The following is a 19300-nucleotide window of genomic DNA, read 5'->3' as shown; positions in this document are numbered from 1 at the left end:
AGAACACCAATCTTATTGGATTAGGGGTACATCCTACTCCAGTATGACCTCATCTGAACTAATTACATCTGCAATAACTCTATTTCCAAATAAGCTCCCATTCTGAGGTATGGGGGGAGTTAGGACTTCAAGATAGGAATTTTGGGGAGAAACAATTCAACCCATAACAGTCTCTAAAGGGAAACAAATCTTTTCATGTAGGCAGGTCTGGATCTTGTAATACTGCTCTTCACTACGTGATTTGCCCACACAGTGGTTTGTGTGTGGATGTGGTCATTTTGCCGCTATGTTGTCTGCTGGCTTGGGCTGCTCACTGCACTCTGATTGTGTAGTCAACCATGCACCCAAAACTATCCTACTGATCTTACATCTTCTCCTGGCCAGCATCCTTTAATCATTCAAGGCTCCCACCATTCCTTCTGAGTACCTAGGTATTCCACTGGAAAGCTAGGAAGATCTGATCTGACCAGAAAGTGCAGCTCTAGCAATCACTGCCTTCTCATTGACATTTCTACACCCTATTTTAGAGTTCAACAACTTCTGCGTTAGAGTTCCGTAGACAAGGAATTCTCTATTTTTCTTTCTGAGTGGAAAATTCTCCTCATCTTTGAGTTTTTTATCAATAACGATTGTTCACTCACATTTCTACTCTCAGGGGTTATTTGTCATTACCAAGGGGGCATATTTCTGCTCCAGAATGTTTATCTGTATTTATCTTGCTCTTCACAGCTCTTCAGTGACTGTTGAGCCAGTCACTTGACCTATATCTAACCAATCCCCGCCTGGAAGATGATGGCCATTTTTCCTGCAAATGGCCACACCTATCTTTCTAGGCACCACCAAACTAGCTCAGTTTGTTTTTGGTTTCTGAGATCCAACACATAATAACAACTATGAGCATGTGTTACATACCTGTTAGACTTCTCTTGATACTAAGGGAGCAAGATATCAGGATCGTAAATGTCATGCTTTTTTGGTTAATGAGTATATCCTGTTATTCAGACATGGAAAATTCAAAATTCTAACATTATAGCATTTACAAAAATATATATAACGTGTATAAAACACCTTGAGTTCTGTGGATTTCCTCAATAATTAGTTCCAGTTAATATGGATTCTCATGGAGAGGTAGGATAAAAGTTTAAGTGCTCAGGCTTTAGAGTCTAGCAAGACAAAGTTCAGCTCCTATTTCTGCCACACCCCAGTTCTGTGACCTTGAGTAAGTCACAATTCATTTAATTGACCCTGAGCAAGTCATTTAATCTCATGTGTAAAATGAGAAATAAAAATAGCACCTACAAATGAAGCTGCATTTGTATAAAGCAGTATTTCCAAAACTTGCCTAGTGATAAAAATCACTTGAAACCAGTTAAAAACACATATTCCAAGAGCCCTCCTCTGGAGACAAGGATTCAGAAGATCTGAGTGCAGGGCTCCCAAATCAATATTTTCAGTAAGTACCCCAATAATCGGTGTCATCAGGCAAGTTTGGAAAACATTGCTGTATTGCACCATTCATATCTCATTCAGTAAATGTTAGTGTTATTTTCATTTATCAAAATTCATTTCCTAGAGACCCATGGAGAGGAGGTTGGCTAGGCTGCTCACGAGCCGGTTTCCTCTTCCTAGGCACACCACTAACCTACACTTCCTAGGTCTCCTGCCTCTCCGTGACCCCATAAGACTAGCCATGTCAGCAGAAATAGGGTGTCTCTTCTCTCTCCTCATTTCCCTTCCTTCAGTCTGATAGTTGTGTATACTCTAAGGTGACCTTGAAACCACACGTTAAAGATGGCAAACCCACGTTTATACATGATGTGGGTTCCTAAGTGATTTTGTAGCATCAATTTCCCTACTAACTCACACTGGACCCCAACATGAAGAGGAATAATGCTTTACTGTGTTAAGCCACTGGCTTTTGGAGTTGTTGCTGCAACCATCATTACATATCTTAACACATCCACAATACATCATCTAGGATTACTGAAACTGGTCTTACTTCCTTCATTCAGGCTTCTCATCTCCACTCCAGCTTGCAGACCACTGCCTGACATGAATCTTCTTAAAACTGCATTTGCATTGCCTCACTTACCTGTACAAACATATAGTAATAACTTCTTTTATTTGCCTCATCAGGTCACGACTCCTCATCTCGGTTTTAAAAGCCTTAAAAATCTCATCTTAACTATTTAAAGTTTATTTCCAGAGAGTGGAAAAATAAAATGCCTGAGAGAAGTAGAAAGAATCAGGGAGATATAAAGATCATTCTTTCTTCCTGGAAATCTTATTTCACTTGGAGTCTGAACCACACAACGTAGCATACAATTTTTCTGTTATTTTTTAAGATAGCTGTATCTCCTCCCCTTGATGTAAAGATGCTATTGAACGTGGGGTCCATGTCTCACACTTTTTATCCAGTCTAGTCTCTGGCACCATGCTAAACACACAACAGGAATTCAATAGAACCTTGCTGCTTGATTGTTGGGCCGACTTCACACTGTTTTGTACGTCCTTTCTCATGTCAAAACTTTATTTCTTAACTGCAGTACCTTACACAAAGTGCTGCGATAATGTTAGGTGGGAGCAACTAGAGAAAGTATTCGATTTAATGATAGGCAATGGGGCGACCAAAAGCTGTGTGATGTTTCCTCGATTGTATAAACATGTTGAGAGCCGACCTGCCCAAGACACCTCAGTTCCATGTGTTCTTATAGGTAGTTATTTGTTCCTAGTTACTTAAAAGTTTTGATACAAGAATAGAAATTATCCAAATCCTTAGAGTTTTTTAAACGGATAATGTTAGAGAGAAAAGAACCTTAAAAATTATCTAGTCCATCTCTTTCATTTTATAGACGGGAAAAACGACACAGTGGAAAAAAGACTTGAACAGGATACAGAAATACCATGTTCTGGCTTCAGTCCCACATGTGTGGTTTGAACAAGCCACTCAGTTTCCCTGGGCCTCAACTCTTCATCTAAAAATTCAGGGAGTAGGATAATATTTAAGGCGCCTTCTAGCTCTGGCATCCTAATAGTTCTATGTGCTTATTAAGTACTTTTTAAAAAAAAATTTTAAAATGTTAATTTCTAAACCCAAATAAATAATATCATTTTTATATTTATACAATGGACTTGGAAAAGTCTTTATACAAAGGCTTTGAAAAATTCATACAACACACTGGGTTAATATATATACATACTATGATATTCTACTTTGCAAAAATATAGCAAAACTAAGTTGAGCTCTTAGTTTAAATTAATACAAATGACTTACAACAAAACTAAAATTATAGACTAGTTTTTAGAATCTGTTGTAATAGATTTTTGCCTTTACTGCTTTATTTAAATCTATTTTGAGCATATAATGAGTGAGCTTTCCCCACTACCTAGGTTATGACATGAACATAAACTCAGCACATAAAGAAAATGAACTTTTCCAAGCCATCACATTACTACTTAGTGCATAGAGGAAATAAATTCCTAAATGATACTGACAAGATTTTTTTTTTAAGTATGCAGCTTTCATAATGACTTATCCCAATAATGTTGCCTGAAAACTAGACCCATTCTTATTCACTATGCACTATACATAACACAGGTGTCAGCAAAAGATCCTCCACCTCTGAGCTCTAAGTAAAATCATCTCCCAAGTCCCTCCCCTGTTCTACAGCCTGTGTAAGCTCAAACCCCTCCTCGGGTTTTCTGTGAACAAGCTCATGTCTCCTCTGCATTCTCAAAGGTGGAGTCTCTGGTTTGCTCCTCAGCAAATCAAATGTGAAATTCAACAGCCACTTCATCCGTTTCCACAAATGCTACATCAAAGCGTTAATGAGAAAAGAACAACTGATTGAAGTTCAGGGATGACGAGGAGGAATCACAGGGCAACTTTACAAAGCTTACTAGATATTCCTTTCTCCGGAGGACCCTTCAACCACTCTGTCACCAGGTGTCCCTCTCTTGATGTTTCCCCTATGTAGCACACTTCTCTCATCTTTCTTTGTACTAAAGAGCAACAACAACAAAAATTGAATATTTTCTCAGCTCAGAGAGAGCATTCAGCCTTTTTTTCTAGAACTTTCTTCAATTCTCAGGATCCTGGGGTTTCACCTTTTGTCCATAGATCCTATTAAGATATTTTTCCAAACAAAGTGCTCTCCTCTATAAATCAAGATTCCTTTTTGTTGGAAGTTACTGAAACCAATAAATTAGCTGAACCCACAAAGGGGGCTTTATTGGCTCATGAAACTGGGAAGGTGGGGAGGATCCTAGGACTTAAGCAGGGCCACCAAGACTCTCTCACTGACTCTTCCTGTTTCTGGATGTTGGTTCTGTTCTCTCAGACTGTTCATGTTGCGAGATCTATGGCAACTGTCAGTGAGGGGTCATATTATTAAAGCTCACATATCAAGGGGAACAAAAGACTCACTTAATATCTGTTGCCACTCTCCAGAGGCAGTTTAGATCCTCACCCAAAGTCTGTATCAGATGTCTAGACTAATGATACCACACACACACAATAAGAGTATGAAAAAAGCTTATTATTTACATAACGAGGCTTTCTGGGGAGAGCAGGACAGACTTTCCAAGCTCGTCAGAAAATAGCTTGACGGGGCAAGGAAAGGAGGCAGGCTTGAGGCCTTTATTGTGATTAGGAGGTGTGGCCAGAGTGAGAGTTCCCAAGTTCGGGCAGGTGCTTGTGTGGTTTTAATCTCCCACCAGCACCAAAGAAGCAGCACTGGCCTTTCTTATCAGCTTACTCAGATGTGAGGCAGGAGGGATAAGGGAGGACTAAGGCTTAAAAAGCTTGTGAGCACCAAAAGATGGAGCCAGACTCTTTATTACAATACCTCAACTTGTCACATGTCCAACTGTGAGAATCGTCATTGCATCTAGAAGCATATAACCCTTTGATAGATCTTGTGTTCACATCTGTGGCCATGGGGCCCAGATGCTGAAATTGGCAGCCCAATCAGATCAATGGAATGGGTGGTGAGAAAAGAAAGAATCTTCAAAGAAAAGAGATATGCTCTTGCTAGAAGTTGAGGTAGCATGATGAGCAGGAAAAAAATAACCTGAGTACCATACTCCAATAAAGAGACTATAGAGCTACCTGATAAGATTGAAAAAAGGTCTCCACCTTGTTATGGGTGATTGGTAGCACAAGAAATCAGCAGAGGTGCATAATACAAAAAGCACTGGAATTTGGGTTTGGAATGAACTAGGTAGGAAATAAGCCCTTCCACTAGCTCTGAGAACTTGCGCAAAAGTGAAAAAAGAAAAAAAAAAGGAGAACACGAAGACTTTTTAGAGAGCACTTACTAAGTGCCACGTAGCATGCTAACTGCTTTACATGGATTATCTCATTTAATCTCCCCTAAGAACCCTATGATCGGGGCCCAACAGATGGCATAGGTGTTAAGTTTGCGTGCTCCACTTCTGTGGCCTGGGGTTCACCGGTTCAGATCCTGGGCACAGACCTACACAACACTCATCAAGCCGTGCTGTGGCAGCATCTCACATAGAAGAACCAGAAGGACTTACAACTAGGATACACAAATATGTAAAATATGTACTGGGGCTCTCGTGGGGGGAAGGGGGAAGAACCCTATGATTTTGATGTTTTTATTACCTTCACTTTATACATACAAAATTTTATAGCCTATGAAAGTTGAAGTTAGTTAACTTCCTCAAATCCTATCTCTAGAAAGTTGTGATCCTGAACTCAACTCAAGTGCAAAGCCTGCATGATTAACCACCAAGGCTTACCTTTTCTAAACCTCAGTTCATTCCACTGTCATATGAAGACAATACCTACTTCATAGTTTTGTTGTGAAGAGTAAATTTATACAGAGAGCATTCCATCAGCATCTGACACACAGTGAATACTCAGCAGCCAATAATACATTTCTCTCCTCCATCTCCAAATATATATTTATATATCTGTGTGTGTGTACATATTTAACTATAATCAAGATAAATTTTAAATTACATTTTTGGCAAAAACATGTTTCAGAGTATAGATAGCAGTTGGGTCGAGAGATGTGGTATGAGCTGAGGCAGAGGTAAACCGAATACACGTTTTGGCTGGATGTCAAATGATAAAGTGTTAAAATAAATATTTGGCCAAAAAAAATCACCATGATAGATTACATTCCTTTGATATACTAATATATATATAAAATATTGTAAAATTTTTAAAAATAATACAAATTTATTATTAAAAATTTGAGCAGCCAAAATGTAAAACTTTGACTTTTGATACTGACACAATCATTGATCAACCCTATCAGCTTCCAGATTGCTCCTGAGTCACAGTACTGTGTATCTGTGATGATAACTTGAGAGAGGAGAATCTCAAGTAGCTCATTTTTTCCCCTAAAATTTCCCTTTTTTCATGCTTTTCTAGTTTATGTCTGAATTAAAAATGAGTGTATTGGTCAATGTAGGCTAGATGGTGCTGCAATCTCTGCTCTTTAACCAGTCTTCCCAACTGCAAGGCTACATTGTTTTCATTATATTGTATAAAGTAGATCCTGTCTCCTTTTCATCCTTACCTCCAGCTTCAGTCTGGTTCCCAAAGGGCTCACTTTCAGAACCAAACATTTGTCAAGGTGTTTTTCAAATTAAGATAATATCACCAGAGAGGAATTTTTGTGCTGTTAGGGTGATTTAATTTTTCTATCTCCTGAAAAACGGCCAAAATAAAAATGATAAACTGCAATGGCATACTGTCTCACAAGTGACAGAGGAATCATATGTTACTATGGGGTTAGGCAAAAATTAGGTAAAGTCAAAATTGCTCTTAAAAATCCATCCAGACCCCAACTTGAGACAACATTTTTTTTTTTTAAGATTTTTTTTTATTTTTTCCTTTTTCTCCCCAAAGCCCCCCAGTACATAGTTGTGTATTCTTCGTTGTGGGTTCTTCTAGTTGTGGCATGTGGGACACTGCCTCAGCGTGGTCTGATGAGCAGTGCCATGTCCGCGCCCAGGATTCGAACTGACGAAACACTGGGCCGCCTGCAGCGGAGCGCGCGAACTTAACCACTCGGCCACGGGGCCAGCCCCAACTTGAGACAACATTTAATTTGTAATTGAGTAAGTCCGGTACAGCCAGATCTTCGTCCAGCACTAAAGAATACCACTCTTTTTGATCGAGCCATTTGGAGTATTGAGATTGTGTTTAAGAAATCACGTATGAAAAATATATACCTTTCATCATTAAAATTACATTCAGCACAGCAAGACAGTCATACCATGAGAAATGTAAAGAAATTATGATTATTTGTGGTAAGAATAGATTCAATGTGCCTTAGAATAAACATGAAAGAGACACCATCATATTGGTATTTTATAAAGATTATTCTTGTTTCAATGTGGAAAATAATTGAGAGGAAAGAGACCATCATGCAGACTATTGTAGGATTCCAAATTGAAAAATGATGATAGTGCAAACTCAGGTAGTAGTGGTGGGAGTGGAGAGAAGAAGCTGATCCAAGTGTTACTAAGGAGGTAGACATGATAGAAGTTGGTATTTGATTGGATGTAGAATTTGAAGAGAAGGAAGAGTCAAGGATAAAAACTGGATATTAAGATGATTTGTGTATAATACTACCAACCCAGAAAACACTGAAATAATTACTTATCATGTGGGTTGTTGCCTTTCCATTAAAGCAGCATAAGATGATTGCACTTTAAATGTCATTTTAATCTCTCAACCAACTAAATCCCCAGGTCTTTTTTGGTATAAACTTTCACTAAGTTAATGTTTCCCCTTCCTGTATTTTGTACACAATTTTTTAACCTACTGTTACAATTTGTGGCAATTCTCAATTTTGATATTTTCACTTGAAAATGTGCAAACTATAATTAAATATGAGAAATATGATTAAATCTATGGATAAATTAAAAATTTTACAGTCAGCTCTTTTTTTCTCTTTTACTATCCCTGAGATAAGTCCATCTGTCCTGTGGATGAGAGAATAGAAATTTCTATGTGACTCCACAGGATAGAAACAAGACTATGGCTATGAGCTGCAGGGAGAAAAATTTTAGCTCTATATAAGGAAAGCCCTTCTGATATTTGTAGCTATACAAAAATGAAATGAGATAGTAAATTCTCTTTCTCTGATGATATTTAAGAGGATTCAACTATTAATGAAAGAATTAGACGAGGAGATCGTTCAAATAGAAATAATAATGATGAAAATGAAGATTGACAATATTATACTGAAACCAAAATATATGCTATCATTTAGATGTGTAAAAAAGAAAAACTCTTTATTTACTATAAATTGAGCCTATCTTGCTCCAGAGCTCAAATGCATGCTGAGGGCAGTGGAGAACACAGTTTCTTCCAGTTTAATGGAAATATCTTTTGGTATAAATTCTCTCAGGTTCTTAACCTCTTTCAAAAGCATTGTCTTCTTCATTTTCCCAAGGTGATGTGTGGGGATATAGTTGAGAATAAGAATAGATAGGGCGTTAGGAGTAGAGAGCCTCTTCTTGTGCTGTCCTTCCAGTTCTTACTGGACCATGGTAAGATGTCCCCAACTCTGTCTGGTTACCAGGTGTCCACAGAAGCCATCTACTGATATCTATGTGGCCCCTTCTGACTTGGGTGTCCCTAGTACTGAAGCCTGTGACTGAAATCTATGGTCCGTGTCATATTCTCCTGTCACTCTGCAATCTCTTTATTTTCCCCTGGGCATCTTCATGTCCACCAGTTCTATCAAAACTTCTTATCCATCCTGGGACATATGGAAATTCTGGATCTCCTACATGTCACATTCAAGCTGAGGGTGATTAAAGAGCAATATTAAGACCATCTAACCAGCACCTCCTTCCACTGATGCTATTTTACTGCTCCTGCACCCTGGTGGATGCTATACTGCACCAGATAGACAACTTCTCTAACAGTCTTGCAATCTTCCTAGGATACACATCCGAAAGTGAAGCACTGGTCTGAAAAATCTTAGGTTCACACAAATATACCCAGCATTTTTACCTGCCCCTCCCCATTCCCAGGGTTTCTCTCCCAAACAAAAGGATGGCCAAAACCTTGCCTCTTACTGCTTGCTCATCTTATGACTTCTTTCTCTTTGGCTCTTCTTCTCGCTCATCCTTTGCCACAGTAATGCTGTGTAACGAGTCATTCCAAAAATTAAATGGCTTAAAACAACCATCATATGTTTTTACTCACACATCTGCAAGCTAGGAGTTGGGGATTGGTGAACCTATGCAGGTTTGGCTGGCTTAGCTCCAAGCTGAAGTTTGGATCCAAACCAGCTTTTCCTATTTCTCATCCTCACTGGTCCAGTGGACCAGCCAGGCCACATTCTTCTCATGGTGATGGCAGAGGTTCAAGAGGTCAAGCCCAACCACATGAACACATATCAAGCTTGTGCTTACGTCATATCCGTTAGCCTTCCATTGGCCAAAGTACTTTCCACCTAATATGAGGCCAAATCAAGTCACATGACCAAATCCTACGTGAATGAGGCAGTGATGTACACTCCATCCATGGAGATGAGGAGGAGGTAGGTGAATATATGTGAACATACTCCTCCCTCCCGCAACAAGAAAGCTATTTCCTCTTTTCGTCTAATAGGAAGAGACAGGAATGGAATGAATCATGTTTTGTTTTGAATCATAAAGGTTTCCACTGGATTGCTGAGAAGAGATAAAACATTGGATAATATTTCAAATACATTATCCCCAAAGCAATTGCTAATATCATTTAGTCCAGGCCTGTAGTAAGCCCTTTACTAGTTCAAATCATTAGTTCTTACCACAACCTAGTATAACAATTTATTAGTCCCTATTATACAACTATGGACAATGATAAAGTTCAGAAACTTGACCAAGATCACTCAGGTAAATGAGAGAGACAGAACTCAAACCAAATTCTATGTGACTCAATAATTTACTGCGAGCAAGAATTCCAGTTCAGCAAGGAAAGCTGGCAAAATACCTTGTAATCCCTGCGATTATACCAGTAGAAGAACTCTAAGTTTACTAGACTTTAACAGCTAAAGATTAACATTTCCTATAGACTTACTGTTTCAATGATCATTTATCAGATTGTGTTAGTGGTCACTGGAATGCCATTAATTCATTTTGCTTAGTGGCCTCATATTTTGCTCCAAAATTCATGGTCCCTGAGTCAGAAACGAGGACACTTTTTTCTTTAGCATCCTCTAGTCTCCAGATATAAGACATTGCTATCTGTCATGGTAACTTTATATCTTAATTTGGGAAAATCAATAAGAGCAATAGGGCAGAAGTCCTAGCAGTAGAAGAGATCAGGAACCAAAATGCACTTGTGTGAAACAAATAACAAAAGGGCCATCTGAGATACACACACAGAAACCATAAAATACCAGGAGAACTCTCCAAATCTGCTACCGTAAGTTATTACTATCACAAGCTGTGAAATCAGTAATGACAACAGCAATGATTCAAGTTAATTGAAGTCTGAGCTCCTTTATTCTTATCTTCACACCCAAATAGGTGCTCAGGCCTTTCTCTGACTGAAATCACCTCTATAGTACCTTCCACTCTTCCTTGCAATGTGCACAATATGAAACAAATAAATCAAATTTCTCTTTCTGTAAGCAGTTCATGCTGTGGTCTAAAAGTTAAGATTCGGTGCTCTCACTGCCACAGCCCAGGTTCGTTTCCCGGTCAGAGAACCACACCACCCATCTGTCGGTTGTCATAGTGTAGCAGCTGCATGTTGCTGTGATACTGAAAGCCATGCCATCAGTATTTCAAATTCCAGCAGGGTCACCCATGGTGGATAGGTTTCAGCAGAGCTTCCAGCAAATGCAACATATTTGCTAGGTCTGCCTGACTTGGGAAGATTCACGAGTGACCGAAACAGTCAGTTCAGTACATAGGAAATCAGCTCATGAGGACAGTCCCTTAAGATCAGTGCTTGAAACCTCCCTGTTCTGTGCCATTTGTGGAGCTGTATAGACTGCAGTACACTGGAGGCAGGAAATCTTTTGTCCATGTCAGCTGAACTCCAGTCCCATAAATATTGCTGGCATGAAGTTTTCCTTTAAGCCACTTTGACTTTGATTTCACTCATCCAGAATATGTAATATATTGACCCATTCTGGGATGAAGTTTATGTTTTCCAAAACTAAAAACTCTCTGAGTTTCCATTTCTAAAAAGTGTCTAACCCAATTATTTTTGAAGTGCATTCTGCAGAATATTCAGGGATTTTTTTTTAATATGTTAATACCCATTGTGATTTTCCTAAAGGCAGATATACTATAAAATGTTTCCAAAGCTATTCGACCTAGGAATGCCTTTCTCATGGAACATATTTTGGAAAATATTAATCCAGCTTAAAGCATGCCACTGCATATTTCATTTATTTTGAGGTGATCTGCTACCTGACAGGCATCTAGCACAATCTGAGGAAGCAGACTGAATTCCTGTCTGGGTAGACAGTCTTTAAACTAAAATTAAATTATAATTAATTTAATCATCCTAAATGTGCAAATTACTGTAAGAAAAAACCAGGGGAATCTAACCTAGACTAGGAGGTGAAAGCAGGCTTCTCTGAAATAATAAGATCTGTAAGATGGGTGAGAGTTTGTTAGATGAAGAGAGGCATAGAGCATTCCAGGTAAAGGAAGCAGCAAATCCAATGGCTCTGAGGCAGGAGAAGGTGTGGCCAATCTGAACTACTGACAACCATTCAGTGGAGCTGAAGGCAGGAGAGCAGACCTCATGGAGCATACTTTCTAGTTGGTGAGAAAGACTTGTTCTATACTTTACCCTTCTAGTTCCAAACCACGCAGAATCGCCTTTTCTAGCAAATGATGAACTAGTTGTTAAGGACTGAGACACCACTAAGAATAACCCGAAGAGCAGGAATAAAATAAAAATCACCTCTTTGAAGGCATTGGAGAGTTACCAAAGCAAACACCTAAGGGAATACGATTCCAGAGAAAAACAGAAGCTCAGAGAGAGGGGAGGCAAATGTTGGGGCCTCTCTTAACCTGGAGGCATTAGCCAGTGTGAGAGCTTCAGCTGAGAGGCTGAGAAGCTCAGCAGAGCACTCAGCAGTTTCACAGCATTTAGGGGACAAAAATTATGTCCAGGGCCTGCCAAGGAGAAAGGAGACAGGTTAAAATACTGATGGCCTTAGCCGGGAAAACCATAGTGCTACATGCTGTGTCTAAAGTGAGTATTCACAAGAGCTAAACCACACTTTCAAGTCAGCTCAATCTCTGTTCAGACTAAAGTCATCTACCTACCCTAGTTGCCTGCCAGAAGCAAAAGTAAATTCTCTCAGGAGGGAGAGCTCATCTCCAAGTCCCAGATTATCTCTACAGCTTGTAATTCAGGATAGAAGGTACTAAAGGGCAGCAGAAAACACCAGACTGAAGGCAAAGAAGGAAAAAGTATGGAAAATATAGAATACTGCTTAAGAAACACTTGGGGCTTGGTAAAAATGACTAGCATACCTTGAAGTTTTGGCACAAAAGGAGTGAGGAATGAGGCAAAAGCAATATTTCAACAGCTAATGAATGATCCTTTTCTGAAACTAATGAAAAATCCTAAGCCACAGATATAAGATGCACTGCAATTCCCAAGAGGAATAAATACAAAGGAAACCACATCTAGACAGAGCATAACAAAACTGTAGAACATAAAAGACACTGTGGATCCTAAAAACAGCAAAACACAACAGGGCACAGTATCTCCAAAGAATCAATAATAAGACTGAAAACCGACTTCTCAACCAAAAAGTAGAAGCCAAAATGTTAAAAGAAAATAACTGCCAGACTAGAATTTTATATCCAGCCAAAGATTTACTCAAAAATGAAAGTGAAATAAAAACGTGTTCACACAAATAAATCTGAGAGAATTACGCTCCAGTAGATCTATACTAACAGAGATGCCAACATAAGGTTTTCAGGCAGAAGAATGATAATCATAGACGGAGGAATGGAAATGACAAAAGGAATGAGAACTAGCGGAAAGGATAAATGCATAGGAAAACCTAAATAAAAATTGGCTGCGTTAAGCAAAAATTATGTCTTGAGGTCAACTATATATATAGTTATATACGTATATGTGTGCATAGACAGAGAGAGAACAAAAAAGAGGACAAAAATAGCACAAAAGTCTAAGGAGGCTAAATAAAATATTCTAAGTTTCTTGCATTGTTCAGGATGTGATAAAGCAATATATTTACACTACACTTTATAAGTCAAGAATGCAAGCTGTAAGATGTATGGTTAACTGCTAAAGAAAAATGAAAGAGTATATAACTAACAATTGACAAGGAAATATTGAGTTTTAATTCTCAATTGAACTTCTGCTTCTACCATAATGGATTAGGTAATGAATTTGCCCTACTGCCATAAACAACTAGAAAACTGGATAAATGATATGAAACAAGTATTTTAAGACATTGCAATAAAGGCAGCACAGGACTGTGAGCCCTGAAAAAGGAAAATAAATGAGGTGGGACCTACTATTACCATGGCTTTCCATATGGAGTCATTTTCAAGACTGCAACACAGGAAGGGTTTAACCCAACAGCAAGGATGTCTCACTGAATTAAGGAATTAGAAATCAGAGTTTGAGGAGACTGAGGAGACTGAAATTTGGTAAACAAACTACCACAGAGAAGGATGATAAGCAGAAAAAGAGATCCAGAAATCTGCATAGAGATCCCTTGCAGTGACTACTAAATAATGATCTGTATGTGTATGGATAGGGTAAGACGTCACAAAGACAGGTATAAAGCTATCCAGATCCAACTGCATAATTCCAAAGCTCATGCAGCACTGGGAGAACTTCTAGTTCCAACCAGTGAGTATGAGGAAGCTATTTTGAAGATCCAGAGCATTATGAAGAAGCTATTTTGAATATCCAGAGCATTCAGCAAGATCCCAGAATAGATGCCTTAGCAGTAGAGCTAAACTGGCTGTAGAATAAAGGCTACTCTAGATCTACTCTTTTTTTAAAAAGATGAAAAGAAATAAAGGAAAACAAAGGAGGAGGCAACCTTGAAAGGATCAAGTGGATTCACAAAAGTCATCACAAGAAGAGATGGCAATAATCTCACGCAGAGAGCAGTGCCAATACCAAGGCTGTCTGCTAAACATGTAATGTGAGTCCTTTTTCTAGGACAAGGTGAGAGCAAGATTATTGGTGGGAAAAAGAAACAGACTGCTTAGAGCACCGCCATCCAATAAGAATTTAACACGTACCACATATATAACTTTATTGCCAAGTGGCCACATTAAACAAAAAGACAAAATTAATTTTAATAATCTATTTTATTTAACTTGATATATCCAAAATAACACCATTTCAGCATAGAACCAATGGAAAATAAATTATTATCGAGATATTTTACATTTCATAGAAAGTCTTTGAACTACAGTGTGTATCTTACACGTTCAGCAATCTCAATTCCGACTACCCTCATTTCAAGTGCTCTACAGCCATATGCGGCTAGTGGCTACTGTATGGAACAGCACAGGCCTAACGGTGAGGAGTCTGAATTTGTCAGCTGTGTATAGAAGTTGTCTAGGAAAACCAGCACCTGGGGACTTTGAGCTCACAGAAAGTTGCAGCCCCTCCCACTGGGGATCGGAAGTCATCATTCCCTTGGGAAAGTAACCAACGAAGCTGAGTTTGGATGTAGTCTGTTGTGATCTTCCAGCAATATTTTTGGGCAGTTCTGTTTGTCATACCATAGAATCATATTGTTAATATCCAAAATATTTAATCAATGCATCTGTCTCTTGCCACTAAAATAATGTAGCTCTGGGGCCAGCTTGGTGGTGTAGTGGTTAAGTTTGTGTGTTCTGCTTCAGCAGCCTGGGGTTCATGGGTTCGGGTCGTGGGCACGGACCTACACACTGCTCATTCAGCCATGCTGTGGCAGCATACCACATACAAAGTAGAGGAAGATTGGCACAGATATTAGCTCAGGGACAATCTTCCTCAAGCAAAAAGAGGAAGATTGGCAACAGATGTTAGCTCAGGGCCAATCTCTCTTACCACGAAATAATAATAATAATAGCTCTTCCAAGAGCTTAATTAGACCATGAGACAAACAGGAGCAACCCACTGCAAGAATGTCCAGTCTTTTAGTCATTGACCATGAGATGTCAGCAACAGGAATCATATGCAAATTGACAAAGATAATTTCCATAATGGATCAATCATATTTAACAAAAGCTTGCCATTTATTGGAAATAACCCATTTACTTTACTACTATAGACAGTAGTAAAATAGCAGTCTATCTAAGAACTATGAATAGACAATGAGAGAGAGTAGCTCCGGGGTATAAAACTGCTTGTGAAAACCTGCTAGTCCCAAAGGGCATGCTGGCATATAGATCTAGACCTTATATATGTAGAATACCATGTCACTTCTTTATGTTTCGAGATTATTCATGTTACTCAGTGACATTAAATACCTAGTTTTCTCAGATATTTTTCATAACATAAAAGCACTATAATTCACAGATCTGAGTCACGAAAGGGAGACAGATCTCCTTTGGTCTTTTAAAGAGTAATTTGCCACGTTTTAGCTAAAAGCTACAAGATCAGAAATACTCAGAAGGCTTGTTTGGGGTAAATGAGTATGAGGTGGATTTTGTCTGGCTCAGTGATTATAGCAGTCTTGAAGACGTTATAAATCTCATCCAGTAAATGTGCTTATTAGTCTCCGAATATCTCCTTTCAATTTGACATTCAGACCTTCTTTAGCAATTTTCTGATTCCTTAGAATACGTCTATAATTTGTCTATTTTAGGAGTATGCAAAACACTGCATCTTTTCTTGTTTTAAAGAAAACAAGAACAGTGTTTCTTTAAAATGGACATCTAAAACTTTTCCTATGACTCCAGGATTCTTCCCTGCAGCCAAGATTTTCAATTGAAGGCTCTGGCAAATGCTGCTTTCTAAATGGCTTTCCTTTTGGAAAATTCAGGCAGTTGAAAAGCTGAGCACACCTCCAGGCACCCCCCCCCCCCCCCCCCCAAGTAGAATGTGTAACTCTGAGCTCGGGGACTTGATATCTGCACAGCTTTGACCTAGGTACAACAGCAGACATCTCCTACATCCTTTTAGAAGAAAGCTACTGAGGGAATTTCTGCAAGATTATTAACAACAACGACAACCGCAGTACTGATATCCACTGTCCATTGAATGCTTACTACATGCAGGCCCAGAGCTAAGCATGTCACATGGTTCCCTAATTCTGTTTGTACAACCACCTTTGAAGAAGTGCTCAAATTTTCCCCTGAGGGAATATTAGAGGGAAAAGTAACTTATCCAATCTGACCCACCTGGTAATGGTGGAGCAGAGATTTGAAGCCAGACAATCTGATTTCAGATCTTATGCCACTTCTTGCTAATACATACTGACTCTAACTTGTGAAGGAGCTAAATCCCACTTACACTTCAAAATCAGTTCAGACTACTCTTCTCCAATAACCCTCTCTGTGCCCTTTCTGGATCTAAAACTCAGCTAGGCATCCCTTTGCTTTGCTCCCAAAGCACATTTGCATTGCCCATTCACCACACTTTCTGCATTATTTAAATTATCTGTTTACTCCTCAACGTCTCCCACTAGATTTACATTTCTTTAAGGCAATAGTTTTCAACTGGGGATGACTTTGCCCCCCCAGGGCACATTTGGCAACGTCTGGAGACACTTTTGGTTGTCACAACAGGCAGAGGGGTGCTACTGGCATATAGTGACTAGAGGCCTGTGGATACTGCTAAATATTTTACAATGTACAGGACAGCCTTCCAACTAGAAAGAAATATCTGACCCACAATGTCAACAGTGTTGAGGTTCAAAAACTCTTCTTAAGGCAAGACCAACTATATGTCATTAATCTTTGTAGTCAGCCCCCACTACAATATCTGTTACATAGTAGGTACTCAATAGATGCTTGTTGAGCAGTACTCAACTGATATTGCAGGTTAGAAAAATTTTGCTCCATTTTCTATTTACTTGCAAATGCCTTCCCCAAACTTCCCAGATTGAGTTCCCTACATCTTCCATGAGTTATCATTACCTGAAATCACCCACCAGAGGCTGGCCCCTGGCCAAGTGGTTAAGTTCGCAGGCTCCACTTTGGTGGCCCAAGGTTTTGCCTGTTCGGATCCTGGGCACGGACATGGCACTGCTCATCCAGCCATGCTGAGGTGGCATCCCACATAGCACAACCAGAAGGACCTACAACTAGAATATACAACTATGTACTAGGGGGCTTTGGGGAGAAAAAGAAGAAGAAAAAAGAAATCACCTACCAGACTGAAGAAAATCTCTCTGCACTAGCATGCTTGTTAGATGGTGACTCCTATCAGTCTTAGATATCTTTGCATCTTAGTCCCTGCCTATACAAAGTAGTTTTTAAAGACACTAAAAAAGACTATATGAAAAAAATACTTACTGTAATTAGGTGACGTTGGCATCTCCCTCCTGGGAATGCATAGTTCCTCTTAGTCTCAAATTCTATAGGGCATGCAGCCACAAGGGGGCCTACAGCCAGCAGAAGGTAAAAATCCTCCGGGTGGGATGAAGGCTGGCCCTGATGTACATTACTATTTTCTCTTTTTCTATGATGTAAGCCTGTGATATTTCGTTGTATATAAGATAGAACAGCTGTCCCTACTCAAGTTTCCATCAAACTTACATTGCTTCCTGTTGAGGTTGTGATTTTATTTTTATCTGTCCTTCACAGGTCTGAAAAAACATGTCACCACGCTTTTGCTATCTATTGAATAACTGGTGCAGGACACTCTGCAGTAGGCACTTTGTTGCTTTTCTTGCAGAGGTATAAGCAAGCATTCCCCTGAGAATTTGCTACAGAAAAAGTGATTTTTCTCCTTGAAAACAGGTGAAATAAGATCAAGGGCCATAATTGGTAGCTCTTGTTCAAGAGCAAGAAAGTCAAAATATTTGTCACAAAAGGCATTGAGAAAGTGCTGTTAAATTTCATTGGATTATTAACAACCTATTCAGCCTCTTTTCATTAATGTTTTTGTTTGATAGCAGTCTAATATTCCAATATTGGTAGAATAATGGTAATCCTCATGTCTACCGTATTTTTGATGAACTATGACCTGCAATACTCTTTTTCTTAGCTTAATACCTCTGTCTTTCTTAGGCTGCTCAATCCTTCTTCCTGGTATAAGATTTAATTAAGATGTTACTCTGGTGTTTTTTAAGCGCTAGATTAATGGCCATTTGTCTTTGGATCCTTCTTTACGTAGAAGAAAATGCCATTACAACTGCCACTTTTAGCTAAGACAAGGTAGCTACTAGCAGGCCAAAACTCACACCAAAAGTAACTAGAAAACTGGACAAAATACAAAAAAAAAAAAAATATTTTGGAGGTATTGGAGAGCTTCAAAGCAGCCAGGACTTGAGGGGCCAACCACTCAAAGAGACGAGATGCTGATTGGAATGAGCTTGAATTCCATGTGCCAGTTTTACCCTTTGGGGATTTTCCAAATCTTTAGAACTTTGGAGCAAGAGACAAGACGCTGGTCAGTAAAAGAAGCAGAAATTAGCAGACAGTAGTGCTTTCGGTGATCTCAAGGAGCTTGGGAAATAAAAGTTTGAGTTCAGACCTGACAAGGCAGCCAGGGCTTGAGGGACCAAGAAATTGTGTTGAGAAAAGGATAATTGTTCACAAATAATGCTGAGCTACTGCATGCCTGCATGAGAAAAAAAAAAAAAGAAGAATCTTGACCTTTATGTCGCACCATCAAAAAAATCCCTTCCAAGTGTATTTCAGTTTTTGAGGTAAAGTTTAAAACTAAGAACTTCTAAAAGATAATGTTGGAAACTACATTAACGTTGGCAAAAAGTTTTTAAACAGGATCTCAAAAGCACTAACCATAAGAGATTGATCAATTGGGCTACATTAAAATTAAGAACTTCTATTTTTTACAAAAGACACCTTTAAGAGAGTAAAAAAAGGAAGCCACAGAGTGAGAGAAAACATTTTCAATTTATATATCCAACAAAGGACTTGTGCCTAGAACATATGAAGAGCTCTTACAAATCAGAAAAAAAATAGATAACCCAGTTTAAAAAACGATCAAAAGACTTGAGAAAGCACTTTATAAAAGATGATATTGAGTGGACAGTAAACATGAATATGTGCTCAAATCATGGAAATGCAAAGTAAAACTACAATGAGATAGCACAACAATGACTAAAATTTTTTTAAAATAACACCACGTGTTCATAAGATTGCAGATAACGCAAACTCTTATGCACTGTCCTGA

The 19300-nt window shown here is 38.8% G+C and overlaps 1 long non-coding RNA gene across 1 annotated transcript in view; it reads right to left on the bottom strand.

The window, feature by feature from the left end:
* LOC139041830 (uncharacterized) overlaps positions 1 to 17591 on the bottom strand; it is a 41364-nt gene extending 23773 nt beyond the window's left edge. Inside the window, exon 1 of the long non-coding RNA XR_011497812.1 lies at positions 17455 to 17591. This is a non-coding gene — a long non-coding RNA (uncharacterized lncRNA). The remainder of the gene's footprint in view (positions 1 to 17454) is intronic.
* Between the last annotated feature and the right edge of the window lie 1709 nt (positions 17592 to 19300).

Source organism: Equus asinus, chromosome 24 (genome assembly GCF_041296235.1).
Source record: "Equus asinus isolate D_3611 breed Donkey chromosome 24, EquAss-T2T_v2, whole genome shotgun sequence".
Taxonomy (NCBI): Eukaryota; Metazoa; Chordata; class Mammalia; order Perissodactyla; family Equidae; genus Equus; species Equus asinus.
Note: the sequence above shows the minus strand (reverse complement) of the source record. Positions and strands in the feature narration are given on the sequence as shown.